Below are 19,120 nucleotides of genomic sequence, written 5' to 3' on the forward strand. Positions count from 1 at the left end.
CAAAGCATTCACCAAGACTCAGCGCGTGCAAGAGTAAGTCAACAACTGGTACCTACGTATGTACCGAGAACATCCGGGCTACATAAGGCTGGGGGGATGGGGGAGGTGGTACTAAAGTTTACAAACAAACAAAAAATTCTTAATGACAGTTTGCCTTTTGTCTGCCTGCTGAAATTGTTCATAAAAAGAAAACCGGAAGTTTGTTGGAAGTACAAAACATACGCAATAGTTCAGCCAGAGCTTGGTGTTAGAATCTAGACAAAACATACGCAATAGTTCAGCCAGAGCTTGGTGTTAACATACGCAATAGTTCAGCCAGAGCTTGGTGTTAGAATCTAGACATCATATACTGACGAGATGAGAGTGGCGCTGTTGTTAAACATTGGAGGATGGAACTGACGAGATGAGAGTGGCACTGTTGTTAAACATTGGAGGATGGAACTGACTAGATGAGAGTGGCACTGTTGTTAAACATTGGAGGATGGAACTGACTAGATGAGAGTGGCGATGTTGTTAAACATTGGAGGATGGAACTGACTAGATGAGAGTGGCACTGTTGTTAAACATTGGAGGATGGAACTGACTAGATGAGAGTGGCGCTTTTGTTAAACATTGGAGGATGGAACTGACTAGATGAGAGTGGCGCTGTTGTTAAACATTGGAGGATGGACTGACTAGATGAGAGTGGCGCTGTTGTTAAACATTGGAGGATGGAACTGACTAGATGAGAGTGGCACTGTTGTTAAACATTGGAGGATGGAACTGACTAGATGAGAGTGGCACTGTTGTTAAACATTGGAGGATGGAACTGACTCGATGAGAGTGGCACTGTTGTTAAACATTGGAGGATGGAACTTAGATCAAACTTGGTCTACACTTGATGTACTAAGAAAACGTTAAGATAATAATGGACAGCCTGGCCTTTAACCTGGTCAAATTGGCCTCGTTTATAAATATTGCTAAAATAGTGTTGAAATGTGTGTGTGTGTGTGTGTGTGTGTGTGAAGGAGGAATAGTTAATGACCTGATAACCCCTTGAAACACACACCAATCAATTTACACTTTAAAAAAAAAGACTTTTTAATACAGCTAATAATAATAATTTGAAGCCTAGAAAAAAAAAGTAATAAGTTATTTGTCAGATTCTGTGTGACTACGTGGAAGCTTTAGCGACAACAGCAATGCCGTAAAGGGAAACAGAAAAAGGGTCAATTGTCAGAGAGTCTAATGAAGTGGCAAATGGTTCATTACCAGTCTTGGACAAGTTGACAGACCTGAAAAGCAGAGTGGGGACTATTCAGACCTCCCCTCTATCCACTCCAACCCAAGTGAGGGGGACTAGAAGCTTCTCCTGTATATGCTTCCCTTGCCTTTCTAACTCAGGTGGTTGCTGTAGTGGATGTTGTGTAACCACATTCAGCAAGTTGGTCACCACAGGATAGACAACAACGACAAGGAAACACAAGAGTCGATTAGCGAGACATGAATGTATAACGTCCAGCTCAGAGAAGGACACACAATATGCTGCTGTTTAATTACTTAGTGTTTGTATTAGCTAATCGTGACCTCCGTGACCCCAGGCCGTAAGGCTGGTTTGTGACGTAGTAGGTCAGCGACCATTGTTTCTGATCGTAACCAGAGCCTGGCTGTGTGTTAGCGCTTAGGCGAAGTGTTGTAAACTGTAACACAGCCAACGTGTAGTTGTCCTGATGACTATACACAGACGTATTATTAAACTAGACTAATCACAGGATCTAGACTTTATGTATTTACTTAATATACACACTAAGTGATTGTGTTAGCATTAGCGCTTAGGCGAAGTGTTTTAAAATGTAACACAACCAACATGTAGTTGTTGTCCTCATAACTATAAACAGACGTATTATTAAAGTAGACAAATTACTAGGTCCTGACTTAGATTCTCATAACTATAAACAGACGTATTATTAAACTAGACAAATTACTAGGTCTAGACTTAGATTCTCATAACTATAAACAGACGTATTATTAAACTAGACAAATTACTATGTCTAGACTTAGATTCTCATAACTATAAACGGACGTATTATTAAAGTAGACAAATTACTAGGTCTAGAATTAGATCCTCATAACTATAAACAGACGTATTAAAGTAGATTAACTACTAGATCAGACTTAGATCCTCATAACTATAAACAGACGTATTATTAAAGTAGACTAATTACTAGGTCTAGACTTTATGTATTTACTTAATATACACACTAAGTGATTGAAGACTGCTTTGTGTGTGTTGTAAACTGTAGTGTGTTGTAAACTGAACTGTAGCACACCTGGCTGAATGTTTGCATTAGTGCTTAGGCTAAGTGATATAGTCTGTAACTCATTAACTTGTAGTCATGTATGTTATGACTTTTCTATAAACAGTATTACACCTACATATGTTATTAGAATATAAAATTGATCAGTTGCTTTACAACTTAATGTACACACTAATGATAACAAGCATCACAACAGAAATAACACAACATGAAAACAAATGTGTGGTGTTATATAGCAATTTTATTTGCAGACAAAGGATACCACTTTAATGAGTTAAGTTTTTATTGCAATTGCTTAATGAACATATGGAAAAAAAAATTTCAATAATTTACAATACACATTTTAAAAATACAATGATTACATATAATGTTAATTTGATTTAAATATATGGATGGCTGCCTGTTCAAGCGGTTTGCTCATATAATGTTAATGTTATTTAATTATATATTATATATATATTGATGGCTGCCTGGTGGAGCGGCTTGCGCTCCAGACTAGCGGCTTGCGCTCCAGACTGTCACTTAGATTTATTGATGGTCCCAAGTTCAAACCCTGGCCGCTCCCATCCCCAGTCATGCAGTCATTAAATTTCTTTAGAACCACATGAACACAATAACCAGCAACATATCTTATCTTATAGATTACACAAGTTACTTCAAAAAACAAGATAATTACCCATAATATAACATCTAACAGTTAGACTTACAGAGAACCTTTATGATGTTTTGATGAATCATTAAAATTAGGAAAGATAAAAGAAATATTTTCATCTTTTTGATTTATCCCACTGGATCTTAAACCTTTAAATATATGTAGTGTACATGGTCAATAACTTATATAAGCAGGAGTCTGCAGGATGTGGGTAGACAATACTTAATTTAGATAGTCCATAAAAAGTGACATGGTCTTCTTATTTAGTCCTGTTTGGTTTAAGTCAATTTAATATATTTATTTAATTGTCATTTTTTGTATTTGTGTACTTAGTGTTTTCTTTAATAGCATTTAAAAACTGTTAGTATTGTTGGTAAAATTTTTTGTAGAATATTGTTCTATGAGTTCTAACAAATTAGTAATTTCATAAATGTAGGATACAGTTTTAAGAAGTAGCTTATCACCTTTACCAAATACTTCTGTTTGTTTAAAAAAAAACATCAAAGAGATGTACCTAGAACAATAGAATATATATATACTACCTTAACTGGACCAGAACCTTTACAATGTACATAAATCATACACTCCTCTTGACAAAGAACATCCAAAACGAAGACACATTTATATTTCTTACACTATCTTGAAATTCACTGAAATCACTGATATGGTTTTTTTTTACTATTATATCCTTATATGTTTGACATGTTTCGGATGTTCCTTCAGAGTTGACAACAGGGGATGGAAGCGGGCAGGGTTTGAACTAGAGACATCGATAAATCCAAACGACAGTCCAGCGCGCAAACCACAAGACCAGGCAGCCATCCTGCGACTTCCTGAGACTTAACACTTTTTTTAATGCACTCTCTACTCTTTCATGTGTAGTAGCTAGTCCACAATACTTCATCGTCTTCAAAATGTTAACGGCAGATCTGAAAGTTAAATAAAGTTTACTATTAATATTTTTTAGATGAAATGCAAACTGTAAATAAATACTGTATATAATATAATAATATCAAACATTTACTAGAATATCTATTGATAGAATCGTTATTAAATTAATAGATTTACATAGTTCTAGCCTAAAGTAGTATTTACTTCCTAGCAATAGCCTCTTTTTATAGTCTTGTTGATGATCAAAAGCATAAAAATTTTAAATTATTTATAATACTAATATTATATGCTAGATGCTAGTAATAATTATTACTTACTTTAGAGTATTCCTTTATAGTACGTAATCCTTCAATACTGGCCATGATACTTCGTCTTGAAAATGTTAATGGCAGATCTGAAAGTTTACAATTAATTTTTTTGAAATGAAATGCAAACTGTATAAAATATAAAATAAAATGTATTATATATTAGGCCTATATATAACATCTAACATTTACTAGAATAATTTGGTATATACCGAGGTATAAAATATGACAGATCTAATAGTAACTGTCTAACAGTCTAATAGAATGAGTCTATGTAACTATAGAATACTAGTAATAGTCTACAATAGATTATAGATCTGTACTTCTACTGGTTATATATATATAATATATATATATCTATATAAAATATATATATGTATCTCTATCTATTATAATCTAGTCTATAAGTTACTACCTGTCTATTTGTACTTCTATATAATATACGGACTATATTATGCTATTGGTATATAAACTAGATCTAGACTCTATAATTATTGACAGAATCGTTATTAAATGAATAGATTTACAATTAGATCTACATCGTCCTAGCCTAGATCAAGTATTCAATGCCTAGGCTAGGCCTAGATTTCTAGATCTACCCACTTTGACTTTATATAATGATTATCATGTTAATCATCAAAAGCATAAAAGTCAATTAATTATGTATAATGTTAATATGCTGGATCTAGAAATATTTACTTACTTTAGAGTACTCCTTTAATGGTACGTAGATCTAATCCTTCTCTAAGCCAAAGGTATTACCGCTGGCCATTTTTTCTTTCTAAGCCACCATTCATCATCTTTTGGTAATCGGAAAGCATATCTGCTAGTTACTAGCAGTGCTAGATCTAGATCCTTTACAAAACGAGACCTTTGTTCACCATTGTAGATCTAGAGTTTTAATCCATGATGAATATTATCAATATATTGAAAAGTCTAAATCATATTTAGATGAAGATTCTATTTGTTTCAAAAGAAATCTGTCTGTCTATGTAAACTACACAGCAACACAGTGGACTGAGTGGTTACGTACACACGCATCAATCAGTGACGCATATCCTTGGCCTCTGACCAGTGATGACGTAGGCCGCGACCTGGTCAGAGCTAAGGCTTTCTATGTCGAAGGCGCCGAGCTAATGAACGCCCGACGCCCGTTGCTTATTTATAGCGTCCACGATATCAGACATGCCCCCCCCCCCCCCACTGTTCCCCTCTTCGCTTCCATGTTCAACAAGTGGAAAAGAACTTCTAAGCATGCGTGAAACGCGGACAGCTGAGAGGAAGCCCTCTCCCCCCTCTCTTAAGTATATAATGAAGTAACATTCAAAGTATTGGGCTCGTCTTTCTCGAAGCACGGCGACTACAATCTATGGTCATCTCAAACTAGTATTTACACCAGAGACGGGGACTTCCTTTCCCACCGCACTGACCAGACAGTGGTCATCATTCTAATGTAGTCATCTTCGACCCCCCCCTCTCTCTTTTTTTTTTTCTCTCTCCACTTTTCAGCGAACATAAATAATTAATGACCCATCGACCCCCGCCTCGCTCCATCCCGTATCAACAGGACGTGGCCGCTCAATCATCACAGTCTAAGCTGTACAAAGAAACATATGCAATAGGCTCTATAGTATAGAGGTATAACAGAGAAACATATGCAATAGGCTCTATAGTATAGAGGTATAACAGAGAAACATATGCAATAGGCTCTATAGTATAGAGGTATAACAGAGAAACATATGCAATAGGCTCTATAGAGGTATAACAGATAAACATATGCAATAGGCTCTATAGAGGTATAACAGAGAAACATATGAAATAGGCTCTATAGAGGTATAACGTATAGGTCTATATTTAAAGTAATGAGAGGCGTAATAACTACGTGTACACAAAGTGAACACAGATTCTGACACACAAAGTGAACACAACGCAGCCAGATCTAGTTCTTAGCGTAGTATACATGCTGAAACTGTTAGGGACTTAAAGCATTAATCAGTCAAGTAATTAATGTATATAGATCTACTCGTGCATTTGGTACATGTTACCCATGTCCATTATAAAGAAATAGCACCAGATTTTTGTTTCTTTATCGAGATTTGGTTCAGTCACTTCAGTTGTTGCTTACGTATTTTCAAATACTTCGTTAGAAGCACTGAGTGCAGCCAATTACTTGTAATACAGGAGTCCCCATGAGGAGAGTAAGAAAGACAGATGGGAGAGACAGAGAGAAAGGGCGAGGAGAAAGAAAGAGCGAGAGGGGATACACATAACTACTTAATAGCGTATAAGTAGCAACTCTCAACGTATTAAACCTCTCTACAGAGTCAAGTCAAAGTTTGTCGTGCCTGGCCCAAGAATACGTCACTAATCAACTATTCTGCACGCATTAACATCTCACCACTTTACACATGGTATCATAAATCTATATCATATTATATGTATGTACAGGACCGAACGGACGATTACATATATCGCAAGGGAAGTCAGAAATGTAGACAAGGGAGTCGCTGCTCCATACTGCCAAAAAAAAAAAAGATGGTAATAATTCATTCATTCTTAAGAAATGTTTACATTTCGTGAAAACTCAAAAACAAAATTTATACCGGTATATATATATAAACACGTAGGCCATTAGAAATTATTTAAAGGCCTTAACTTATTAAGTAATGTTCTATCCACTATAACTACAATGAAGAAAAAACAACCCTGAACTACACATATGGTTGTTTAAACTATAGATCTAGAACTAATTTGCACACACTTACGAATGAAATCCTTTCTTTGAAATATAAAATAGTGAATGTATAAAATGCAAACCAATTCTGCCAAATAAATAAGCGAATGAATGAAATATGCCAAACTTAATAAAAGTACCGAGTGAATTCAATGGTCCCCAGTCCAAGTATCCAATGTGGCAGAGTCTAAGTAACTGCAGGCTGAGCCAGGTTTCACCAACGCGCTATTCTGGCCCATCACCACACGACCCTGTTCGGCTTGAATCAGCTGTTTGTGAGGCAAGCTCCCAGTCTGGCTACAACAGATCACTACTGCTGGCTATGTATTGACATTACCGGTATCTACCGTCAAGCCTTGACTAAACAGTAGCATACGTATGAAAGTTGCATCGTATACACAATGTCATACAACTAGCTAATTAGTAGTCTAAAGCTCATTTAACCATGTTGTATTTATCATTCGTTTTCATTGTTACTAATATTATATGAATATTTAAAAAAAATATAATAATTATAATTTATAATGAACAAAACGGTAATCCGACAAATGCATAGGTCCTGTTAAATTAAGTATATTAAACTTTGACTATACCTGATCTACAATACGAAAGTTTGACTATATTTGATCTACTATTAGAAAGTTTGACTATACCTGATTTAATATTAGAAAGTTTGACTATATCTCATCTACAATACGACTACAGACTTGAGCAATTATTGGCAAATAAAGAAATCTAGCACAGGTTCCAGACAACACATAGGATAATTAAAAACTTGTGTGTGTGTGTTCAGCTCTATGCAGCCAACTTCATGTATACTGACTAAGTGACTTCATGTACTTCATGTATTTGACTTTAAGTAAAATACTTGTGTATTAGTACTTCATCTTTTAGGTATAAAGTTAATGTAAACACACACACACACACGCACACACACACATCCATGTACACCAGTTTGTAGTTTGTTGTCAAAGCGAGGCACGTTCAGATGTCACGATTTGAAGATCATTTGGAAATTGTATGAAAGGAAGAGTTCAAGTGAAAGGAAAAACAAAGGAGAGATAGAACACAGTGTTCAAACGGGTGCGTGACAAACACAGTGTTCAAACGGGTGCGTGAAAAACACAGTGTTCAAACGGGTGCGTGACAAACACAGTGTTCAAACGGGTGCGTGACAAACACAGTGTTCAAACGGGTGCGTGACAAACACAGTGTTCAAACGGGTGCGTGACAAACACAGTGTTCAAACGGGTGCGTGACAAACACATCCAATAAACAGTCAAGAAAGGAGAAAAGAAAGGAAAGTGCGCGCAAGGAGAAAGAAAGAGAGAGGGAGTGAGAAAAACAGACCATTGATTGAAAACCGGTACATTTTAAAAATCATCTAAAATATTTCCCAAATTAAAGTAGCACGTAGCAGACGATCATGTGGAGGTGACTGCGCGTGGAAACTCTACTAGCTAGTGGTAGGACGCAATGAGGACAGTCAGCAGCAGTTTGGGGGGGAGGGGGGGTGCGTACGGTGGGGGTGGAAAATACACAAAGAAAAAACCAGTGCTTTTGGTTACTCCCCCTGGGGCTCGTTTTGTGTTAGTCCACTGTTAGTTCGTGAGTTTTTGGGTTGAGCATGTCCACAGGTCCGGTGCCCCCCCCCCCCTCCAACCAACAAGTGGGGGCCAGACTAGAAGTGTCCAGTGGAGAGAACAATGCTTACATGTACACTTTCAAATTGACCTCTTAACATCAATCAACATTGGAAATAGATGACCAGATCGCGCAGCCTTTTTTTTTTTATTTTTAAATCCCTTATTTATCCAAAACATTATTGATAGTTATGTCCTGCTCAAGTATCTGTGTCTATGTAAATAAACTGTCAGCGTCATACCTAATGACATACACACACAAAGCAATAAGGAGAAAATTAGATACACAGGCTTATGGGGTGGGGAACAGATGGGCAGCGAAATAGAGAAAGGGGTGGAAAGGGGGGAAAAAAGAGACAGAAAAGAGAGAGAGAGAAAGGAGAAAGAAAGGAGGCCGGAGCAGAGAATGGAAAAAAAAATAGACGCCACCTGTTATGCAAACGACAGTATTTAACCATATGAACGATGGCAGCTCCATTCTCAGGACGTAGGTTATAGCACGCTGTGCCTAGTAAGTAAGCCGAACACACTCTGTTGAAACATCACACAGTCTCATATAAATATAACATAACAAACAAGTATCGAACATAACAAACAAGTATCGAACATAACAAACAAATATCGAACATTAGGAGGAATAGACTTTAAACAAAAATTGTTGATCAAACACATTCATCATATCATATAGCTCTAATGGACCTCATTCACCAATCGTAAACAAACAACATTTAGTCACGTGATAATATTGATAAAACAATAAAAAAAACTGTCACGTGGTAGTCATTGTGTATTAAAAATTAGATCGTAATTTGAATAGAAGAGATAGAGAATCACGTGGCTAAATGTTGTTTGTTTACGATTGGTGAATGAGGTCCATTACATAGATTTCAGTAAGTGGTAGACTTAAAACTATGACCAACAACTTCCGACGGACAGCACAATGACTACAAGACATCAACTGGATTGATACAACCAGGTAGCCAAGCCACAAAGGCTGGGTAGCCACAAAGGCTGGTAGCCACAAAGGCTGGGTAGCCACAATGCAACGTCGTCAAACCCACCCAAAATCTCAACAACCCCTACAATTGAGGACTTCCGGTTAAAACAACACAAAAAAAAAAAAAAACAGCCACTCTACCACCACATCCATAACACCATATCACATGTTTGTGTATGTACATCAGGGCTGTGTACAAAACGTCTGTACACAAACTGAAGCCAAAAAACGTGTCCATTCGCTTATTAACTTGCATAAGATAAGGCCTTTGAAGAACGACTAGGCCAGTAGGACAAACACTACTGGATGTCGAAGAAGACACTGATACATAAAGTCTGCTGATACCAAACAAGCATACAGTAGGAGCTTTATCTGCAGGAGCAAGGGCTCTTAACCTCAAAATGATTACAGGCTAGTCTCTGTGGATTACCTCCACATGCCTGGCCTCACATAGACAGCGCTCAAACACGTGACAATACAAAGTCGAGAAAACCACAGATTAACGATAATCATGAACTCACACAGACGCTCTCTCTCTCTCTCTCTCTCTCTCTCGTGTATGTAATGGAGGAGGAGAGAGAGAGATGGATGGTTTTTATAGCAACAGCAATACAACACTTTGACAAAGATTCTAGCATTAATCCTCTCAAAGTGAGATTCTTGAATCAACCGCATTTTTGATGTGAAACACTTTGCTAAAAATGCAACATTTGTCTACAAGCAGGAAGTCTGCGGTACGCTTTAACTTCAAAATGTTTCTCATGATAAAACAAATGTTGAAGATCAAAGCTTATGATACTGACTTTTACAAAAAAAATATTGGGCGGGGCTGTGGTGCAAATCTAAATATATCGTTATAAACAAATAGGAAGAAACTCGGCTACATCTTACTGAGATTTGCTAACAGAAAGAAGCATTTTAGGCTCAAACCATCTTGATCATTCATTTGAACAAAGGTCATCACGATGGCATATCATAAAAACATCGTAGATCTGGTTTGAAACAGATTTGTTTTATTAAAGAAAAAACTTTAGCCACGAGAGCAATGAATGTAGTCTTCAACCAATCAAAGCAAATAATAATCGCTCATGAAGTGTTTTCAGAAACATTGAAAGCTGCCATTGGGTAACAACCAATAATTAGGTAATGCCAATATTATAGTCACGTTTCAGTAACCTCAATACGGTAAAACGATAGTAAAGGAAGTCTTCTAAACCTAACAAGTATGGCACAAGTGTGGTAGGCTTACAATGGAGGTACATGAATGGTACAAGTGTGGTAGGCTTACAATGGAGGTCCATGACTGGTACATGTGTGGTAGGCTTACAATGGAGGTACATGACTGGTACATGTATGGTAGGCTTACAATGGAGGTACATGAATGGTACAAGTGTGGTAGGCTTACAATGGAGGTCCATGACTGGTACATGTGTGGTAGGCTTACAATGGAGGTACATGAATGGTACAAGTGTGGTAGGCTTACAATGGAGGTCCATGACTGGTACATGTGTGGTAGGCTTACAATGGAGGTACATGAATGGTACAAGTGTGGTAGGCTTACAATGGAGGTCCATGACTGGTACATGTGTGGTAGGCTTCCAATGGAGGTACATGACTGGTACATGTATGGTAGGCTTCCAATGGAGGTACATGACTGGTACATGTGTGGTAGGCTTACAATGGAGGTACATGACTGGTACATGTGTGGTAGGCTTACAATGGAGGTACATGTACATGTGTGGTAGGCTTACAATGGAGGTACATGACTGGTACATGTGTGGTAGGCTTACAATGGAGGTACATGACTGGTACATGTGTGGTAGGCTTACAATGGAGGTACATGACTGGTACATGTGTGGTAGGCTTACAATGGAGGTACATGACTGGTACATGTGTGGTAGGCTTACAATGGAGCTGCATGTACATGTGTGGTAGGCTTACAATGGAGGTACATGACTGGTACATGTGTGGTAGGCTTACAATGGAGGTACATGACTGGTACATGTGTGGTAGGCTTACAATGGAGGTGCATGTACATGTGTGGTAGGCTTACAATGGAGGTACATGACTGGTACATGTGTGGTAGGCTTACAATGGAGGTACATGACTGGTACATGTGTGGTAGGCTTACAATGGAGGTACATGACTGGTACATGTGTGGTAGGCTTACAATGGAGGTACATGACTGGTACATGTGTGGTAGGCTTACAATGGAGGTGCATGACTGGTACATGTGTGGTAGGTTTACAATGGAGGTACATGACTGGTACATGTGTGGTAGGCTTACAATGGAGGTACATGACTGGTACATGTGTGGTAGGCTTACAATGGAGGTACATGACTGGTACATGTGTGGTAGGCTTACAATGGAGGTGCATGTACATGTGTGGTAGGCTTACAATGGAGGTACATGACTGGTACATGTGTGGTACACAATGAGGTATATGTATAGTACACATTAAGTACACGTATTGTCCGGTATTGTACACGTGTGATACTAGTATTGTATAAGTGTGGTTCTAGTATGGTACACGTATTGTATAAGTGTCTTATTAATGTGGTACATATGTGGAACAAGTGTGGTTAAAGCCACTTCAATCCAAATTGACATCAGCCTAAATGCAACAGGAATAGATTAAATGCTTTATTGTGTCAGTGGAGTGTTTCTCAAACTGTGTTCCGCGGAACCATAGTGTTCCTCCAGGACTCAATATGTGTTCCACGAACTACTAGAATTAATCTCTCTAAAAACTAAGCAAAGTGTTAGAATTAATCTCTCTAAAAACTAAGCAAAGTGTTAGAATTAATCTCTCTAAAAACTAAGCAAAGTGTTAGAATTAATCTCTCTAAAAACTAAGCAAAGTGTTAGAATTAATCTCTCTAAAAACTAAGCAAAGTGTTAGAATTAATCTCTCTAAAAACTAAGCAAAGTGTTAGAATTAATCTCTCTAAAAACTAAGCAAAGTGTTAGAATTAATCTCTCTAAAAACTAAGCAAAGTGTTTCGCTAAATGCTTAGAATGTGAAAAGTGTTACGTTAAGGAAAACGTTTGGTAAACACTGTGTTAGTATAACAAACAAATCACTTTTTAATAAAGATTGAGTGTCTTTCAAAATAAAAGTACTTTTATCTTAATACAAACAAATAACAACAATATTTTAAATGTTACGCGGCCAATAATGAACTATGCAAATAAATGACTTGTTTTTGTTCAGTCTTTCCAAATGTCACGACAGATGAAGCTACGAATTAAAAGATTTAAAAAAAAAACACAAGCTATTAACTCCCAATACTGACTGACCTATGTCTACATTGTATCTCGAGAGTAATACCCGTGTCAAATTAAAGATGAAAAGATAACAAGACAATCAATAAGTTATTAGTTGTCCAACACACACTCATCGAGAGAGAGAGAGAGAGAGAGGGAAAGAGAGAGAGAGAGAAGGAAAGTACCCATCGACTTATGACATTAAAATCGCAACATTGAAACCAACATCTCTTCCTTAAATAAATTCAATAGAAAAAGAAAGGGGAGGTAAGGCTAACAACGATACACGTATGTTGGTGTTTTAAAAGTTAAACACGTTTACTGTCACCTACAGTTTTAGTCATGTGCTATACTTTTAGTATACACTTTTAAAAAAATTATACACTTTTTTATCATACACTTTTTTATTACTATACACTTTTTTTTATTATACACTTCTTTTTATAATACACTTCTATTCTTGACTTTGTAAGTCTAGTATTATTTGGTTTTAAAAAAGTATAGAATGTAGCAGAATTCGAACCCTAGCAAAGTAGCTGACTGGTGCATATAGCTAACGCCACAGATTACTGGACCACGCCTCCATTACGACAACTCAGACAACACGTATTTGTATGAAAAATTAAATCAGACTTTCCAAGAAACTTCTTTCAAAATGCAGACTTTCCTAATTCCAATAAAATTAAGTGTCCAAACAAAAAAAAAGTATAAATATATTTCAAACAACAACAACCCAGTTTGACTTGATTGCAGTAAAAACAAATGTATCGATAAAAGTGATGAGCAATGGACAAAGGATTGACTCTTGCACTTGCCGTAAAATGCTCCAAACTACATTTCTATCTATTCTTATCACATATTACCAAGGGCCTATAAAGTGCGTTTTTTGTCCAGGCTGTGGCTGTGAGTGTATTGGGGCGGGTGGGCTGTGATGGATTATCACGAAGCGTATGGCTTTTTTTAAACGTCAATTCATTAATTAGAAGGGGAAAAAAAAGTCGACCTATAATAAACTCGAGGTAGTTGACTGAAGAACCAGCTGCTGTTTTCTATTGTCCATTGGAGTATCACTAACAGCACACAAGTCGCTCGCAATTAGACTCAGTTTGGAAGTACAAGCTTTGGAAAGCCGAAATAGGACTTTTGAGAGGTTGCCTCTTTTTTTTTTTTGCTTTGACTATTCCCCCCCCCCCCTTTTTAAATACATATACACGCATGCACAAACCTGTACATTTTCTATAAATAAATATTTCAAATGTTTATCATTTCCAAGTAGTTTTATTTGTAGCAAGTTATTAGACGCCTGGTTCAAATACATTTCAGTTGTGAGGAAGAGCCAATGATCTGATCCCAGGTGGGTTCTGCTAAACAATTAGCGCTGCCATTCACAAATGTTCTTGCTTTATTTTCAAAATCTTGGTCGTGTGGTATGGTCTTCTGGATGGTCCCGGGTTCGAACCCTGCCCGCTGCAGGTTTGGGGCTAGGATGTAATCATCTTCAATTCTGAAGGAACGTACACAACAAAAACAAAAACAAAGAAAAACAAAAACAAAAACTAAAGCAAAACTCTTCCACATGTATGTTCCTTGCTAAATATGTGCTTGACTTTTGGTTTTGTTCAAATCTTGATTTCCTGAAATATAACACGTTTTGTTTCAAACTTTATTTGACCTTAGCCTAAAACATTGGCAAAATCCTACATTAAAAATATCATCAGTTTCAAGTTGTTTTAACATTTCATTTTCACAGATATATTCAAATTAAAGTTACCATCATACAACATATGTGTCTGTCTCTAGGATCAGTTGAACAACATTCTTAAAACCCATTCACTCCACAATGATCAAGTAGCGACCAGTTTCATTTTTAGGAGGAAGGGAATGAACAAGTAAAACTTAGGTGAATGCGGATTGGACTATACGTACAGAATCAGACAAGAAAGATAACCCAACAAATGACTCTAATTGCCCCAAGTAAAATACAGAAAAAAAATCATGAAGGATACAAAATTCTAAAATTTAAAAAAATATATAAAAATAAAAAAAGCCTTCTGTGAATACGCAATATTCTGCCTGCTCGGTCTTTTAAAGAAATCCTTCAAGTAAAATTTTAGTTAGCTACCAATTTAGTTTGACCATATCAACTACCATCTTCCTCCCTTATTCAAGTAAGCCAGCAACGCTGCAGCGAAAGACTGTACATGGATCTGTTATCTACATTGGTGGGAGATCTTTCATCTTACATAGTTTAAAATTAATAAAACGTATTAGCCCAGTGGATTTTTTTACAGGGTCAAACATTTCAACATCTTATAAGATGTACACAAAATCTATAAGTCCTAACTGGACTGGTGTACAAAGTGTCTTGGTAAGGAATACAGACACCCTGGCACATGAAACAGATCAAACACTGATAGCTGTACAATAATTTTTTTCTTGAGCTCGGGTGTAAGTTCGAACCTCCATCCATTGTGATAGAGACTTTACCCTCTTTATTATTCTACATCAACATTTAGATCTGGCCGATTTCTCTGCCTTAAGCTAATGAACACGAGCGAGAGAGAGAGTGTATATGAGAGAGAGAGAGAGAGAGAGAGAGAGCGTGTACACACACGTGCGTACTTACGTACGACTATTGCCTGTGTGTATACGGGTCGAGTAGGAAAATAATTACAATTTTTTTTTTATAGTGTCCAATGATACACCACAACACGTTCGCCAATACATGACAACAATGAAATAAAACAGAGATCATTTACATAGTAGGACTATTTGTTCCATTCATCTTATTAGAAATACAACATAAAAAATGTCATGAAGCGATTACAGTTTAAAAAAAAAACATTAATGGACTGGTCGTTTGGTATGCAGTCTAACAATTCATCTAGAGACATATTTATCTAGCAGCTAAACTCCCAAAACTAACAAAAATAAATAAATAAATAAAATTTAAATTTACAAAATAAATTTAAAAAATCACAAGGAAAAAAGTCACAAGGAAATAAAAAACCAATGTTTATTTTTTAATTTTTTTTTTCTCAAGCCATCTTTGAAACTAAAACCCAAGCAGTGTTCCCCCATTCCACCCAACTAATGAGCGATGTCGGCCGATGCTTCTCACCCTGATGCCTTGGGGGGAACTTTGTGGAACTTGGTCTTCATTACATGTCAAGTGGACAAAAAAAAACAAGGTAGCGAGAGTTGCGGAGACGGTCCATTAAGAGATTAAGTTTAGCATGGAGAAGGGTATAGGGGAGGAACATTGTCTGGTTTGGTTTCACTGGTGTAGGGGAGGAACATTGTCTGGTTTGGTTTCACTGGTGTAGGGGAGGAACATTGTCTGGTTTGGTTTAACTGGTGTAGGGGAGGAACATTGTCTGGTTTGGTTTCACTGGTGTAGGGGAGGAACATTGTCTGGTTTGGTTTCACTGGTGTAGGGGAGGAACAATGTATGGTTTGGTTTCACTGGTATAGGGGAGGAACATTGTCTGGTTTGGTTTCACTGGTGTAGGGGAGGAACATTGTCTGGTTTGGTTTCACTGGTGTAGGGGAGGAACATTGTCTGGTTTGGTTTCACTGGTGTAAGGGAGGAACATTGTCTGGTTTGGTTTCACTGGTGTAGGGGAGGAACATTGTCTGGTTTGGTTTCACTGGTGTAGGGGAGGAACATTGTCTGGTTTGGTTTCACTGGTGTAAGGGAGGAACATTGTCTGGTTTGGTTTCACTAGTATAGGGGAGGAACAATGTCTTGTTTGGTTTCACTGGTGTAGGGGAGGAACATTGTCTGGTTTGGTTTCACTGGTATAGGGGGGGGGGACATTGTCTGGTTTGGTTTCACTGGTGTAGGGGAGGAACAATGTCTGGTTTGGTTTCACTGGTGTAGGGGAGGAACAATGTCTGGTTTGGTTTCACTGGTATGGGGGGGGGAACATTGTCTGGTTTGGTTTCACTGGTGTAGGGGGGAACATTGTCTGGTTTAGTTTCAATGGTATAGGGGGGGGGGGGGACATTGTCTGGTTTGGTTTCACTGGTGTAGGGGAGGAACATGTCTGGTTTGGTTTCACTGGTGTAGGGGAGGAACAATGTCTGGTTTGGTTTCACTTGTATAGGGGAGGAACATTGTCTGGTTTGGTTTCACTTGTATACAAACACTGATAAGCAGTGCAACTCCAGCACAAACTGAATACATTCATTCATCACATCAAACACACAGACACTAGCATATCACAACAAACAAACTGACAGTATCACGTCAAACACACAGACACTATCATATCACAACAAACAAACTGAGAGTATCACGTCATACACACAGACACTGTCATATCACAACAAGCAAACTGACAGTATCACGTCATACACACTGACACTAGTATATCACAACAAGCAAACTGACAGTATCACGTCAAACACACAGACACTAGCATATCACAACTAGCAAACTGACAGTATCACGTCAAACACACCGAAATTATCATGCCAACATAGAGTATCATGTCAAATACACAGAGAGTAACATGTCAAACGCAAACACATACCACAGTATCATAAGTATCATGTCAAACACACACGTTTGGCATCAATGCCAAGAATCTATATCAGTGGTCTTCAACGGGGGCGATATCGCCCCCTAGGGGGCGTTTTCGAGATTTTGGGGGGCGCTGAGAGCCAAAGGGGCGGTAGGGGGGCGCTGGGCACAAAATGGGGCGGTAAGGGGGCGCTGGGCATAAAGGCGGAAAGAAGAAACTTAAGGTGCTCTGAAACAAAACAAATTTAAAAATTCTTCAACAATAAAGCTGGGAAACTAAATATAGACCAAGTATACTTAACTTGCTTCTAATTTAAGAACAGAAACAGAATTAGAAATTGAGTTCGGGAATCCCACTTTCTATTTTTAAATTCTTACTCTTGTTATGATCGGAGAGTATCTATTGTCCTTGAATCTTACGCGTATATTATAGTTTATTTTATCTACATATGTTAATATATTGATATGTAAAAGTTAATTGCAAAAAAACATTAAAGGTAACATTTAATAGAATAATTTAACTTTTGAAAAACAAAAAACATTGATAAAATGTTGTTACGAAAACTCACTGGTATGTCATGTAATATTTCCTTGAGATTTAGTGAATTGCCACTAGAAAAAAAGTAAGTTCTACTTTGATGGCATTTTCAGATGAGGTTATGAAACCAAGTCGGCTTCACGAAAATATAGCGATATCCAAAAATAAGTTAAGAATATTCATGAACAATTATACAAATCTACAATTAAAACAATATTAAAAACAAAAAACGGCAAAGCAGGATATGTTTTTTTAGAAAAATGCATAGTTTTTTAAAAATTCGTATGATGTTGAAAAATTGATTAAAATTAAATTTATTTTAAAACATATGTAACACAAGAAGACTTTTTTTCTGTTAGAATTGAAATATTATTTCAAAATTGTCTAGTTATGTAGCTTATGAGGACATATAGGAAACCATCAGTGGTTGGACGCTACAATGACTTCACAGGTAATATAGAATAAAGAACAAATCTATTCACTATTCACATTGTGAGTTATGATACACAAGAAAAGTTTAGCCCGCAATTTCATTTCTATTTGAATCTAATTATAAAACTGTAAATAAAATACAAACCCATGCCGAAAATAAGCGCATCTTTCAACAGTTTTGTGAAACAAATGATGAAAAAGGTGTTAGACTCTTGTTGTAAAATGAATTTCGCTGGATTTCGAAAGGGGTTTATTAATTGTTATGGCTCGTTTTTTTTTTAGCTCTTAAATAATTTTCTTTTTTTTTTGAGAAACGGGAAGATTCAATGGATGGCGATGACTTAAAACAGGCTAAAAAACATTGTTTTACATGGTAGGCATCTCACACAAATGAATGAAACCAACCTCCGACTGCTAGGAAAGAAATTGACTTTTATTGATATCATTTTCTCTTTTATCGAGATATTAAATCTATTTTAAAGAGTTTTACAATCTCACATAATTTGTTTGTTAACAAATGAATTACTGCCGAAGGACACCGATATCTATGCAATTCCCATAACAATGCTCTATGAAGAAATTAAGATTCGCTTCTAAAATTTAGAAAAAAAAATATATAAATGACAATTATTAAACATCTGTTACTGACGTTCAAATTGAGTTGCATGAAAAAAATAGATTTATAAAACTATGTCTTCAGTAAAAAGAATGTAAACATAGGAGGCACACAGTGACGTAGCTAGGGTGGGGGTAAGGGAAAATTGAAAATCCCCCGGGCCCCCATTTAAGGGAGGGGCCCAAATTAGTGCTTTTTTAATTAATTAAATTAAATATT

At 36.9% G+C, this 19,120-nt stretch overlaps 1 protein-coding gene and 1 long non-coding RNA gene across 4 annotated transcripts in view; both read right to left on the minus strand.

Annotated features, from left to right (window-relative positions):
• Positions 1 to 19,120, minus strand: part of LOC106078336 (ribosomal protein S6 kinase alpha-5-like) — a 130,152-nt gene that overhangs the window by 76,389 nt on the left and 34,643 nt on the right. Inside the window, exon 1 of one of the 3 annotated variants that reach the window (XM_056023590.1) lies at positions 6,911 to 7,092. The exons of 1 other annotated variant lie outside the window; for it this stretch is intronic. The gene's annotated coding sequence lies outside the window, so the exon portion shown is untranslated. Of the gene's footprint in view, positions 1 to 6,910; positions 7,093 to 19,120 lie in introns of those variants that run through there. One more of the 3 variants, XM_056023591.1, reaches the window with a different exon arrangement.
• On the minus strand, positions 2,519 to 5,258 carry LOC129925138 (uncharacterized). Its single transcript, XR_008776918.1, has 3 exons — positions 4,849 to 5,258; positions 4,158 to 4,234; positions 2,519 to 3,878 (listed from the first exon to the last, which is right to left on the minus strand). It is a non-coding gene; the product is annotated as an uncharacterized LOC129925138 (long non-coding RNA).

This window comes from Biomphalaria glabrata, chromosome 3 (assembly GCF_947242115.1).
Source record: "Biomphalaria glabrata chromosome 3, xgBioGlab47.1, whole genome shotgun sequence".
Classification (NCBI taxonomy): Eukaryota; Metazoa; Mollusca; class Gastropoda; family Planorbidae; genus Biomphalaria; species Biomphalaria glabrata.